Genomic DNA, 766 nt, shown 5'->3' with positions numbered 1-766 from the left:
CCACGAAGATGCCTATAAACACTTGGATGAAGTCAATGATGTGGCTGATTATTTTAATGTTCCAAATGTGCCTCGCGAAACCCAGCTGCTTCGTATGCTTCCAGTGACATTCAAAGGTGCTGCAAAGAATTGACTCAAGTCACTCCCTCCCGGATCCATCACTATATGGGCTAAGATGAAGGAAGAATTTATTGACCAGTTTTGCCCACCTTCAAAAATAGCCAAGTTGATGAAAGCTATTGCCAACTTTGAACAACAACCTGGAGAGTCCCTTTATGAGGCATGGGAGAGATACAAAAGTCTACTAAGGAATTGCCCACATCATGATCTTAATAGCCAGCAAGAAGTCTCCATTTTCTATGATGGAGTCAATGTAACAACTAGGCAGCTCCTTGACTCGCAAGAACCCCTCACAAAGAAGGCACCCCCGATGATCAAAGAGCTAATTGAAGAATTCTCTAAGCATTCTAGAGAATATCACAATCCAAGGAATGATATGACCAAGGGATCGGCTTATGCAGCTTCTGAAGATTTGTCGGCAGTTATGGCGATGTTGAAAACCATGGATAGGAGGATGGATAAAATGGATCAAACAATCTATGCTATTCGGGTAGGATGTGAGAATTGCAATGGGCCTCATCTAACTAGAGATTGTGATTTGGACGAGAACGGGAATAAGAAAGTGCAAGTATGCTATTCTAGTGGTGGTAGATTTGATGACGATTGGCGAAAACCTAAGAAAGAATGGCTCCCTTATGATGAGTAC

The 766-nt window shown here is 42.3% G+C and overlaps 1 non-coding gene across 1 annotated transcript; it reads right to left on the bottom strand.

The window, feature by feature from the left end:
- Positions 1-223: 223 nt before the first annotated feature.
- On the bottom strand, positions 224-330 carry LOC145123130 (small nucleolar RNA R71). Its single transcript, XR_013715007.1, has one exon. It is a non-coding gene; the product is annotated as a small nucleolar RNA R71 (small nucleolar RNA).
- Between the last annotated feature and the right edge of the window lie 436 nt (positions 331-766).

The sequence above is a fragment of the Lactuca virosa genome, chromosome 6 (genome assembly GCF_052849685.1).
Source record: "Lactuca virosa cultivar CGN04683 chromosome 6, Lactuca_virosa_CGN04683_v6, whole genome shotgun sequence".
NCBI lineage: Eukaryota > Viridiplantae > Streptophyta > Magnoliopsida > Asterales > Asteraceae > Lactuca > Lactuca virosa.
This window is presented reverse-complemented; position numbering and strand designations above follow the sequence as displayed.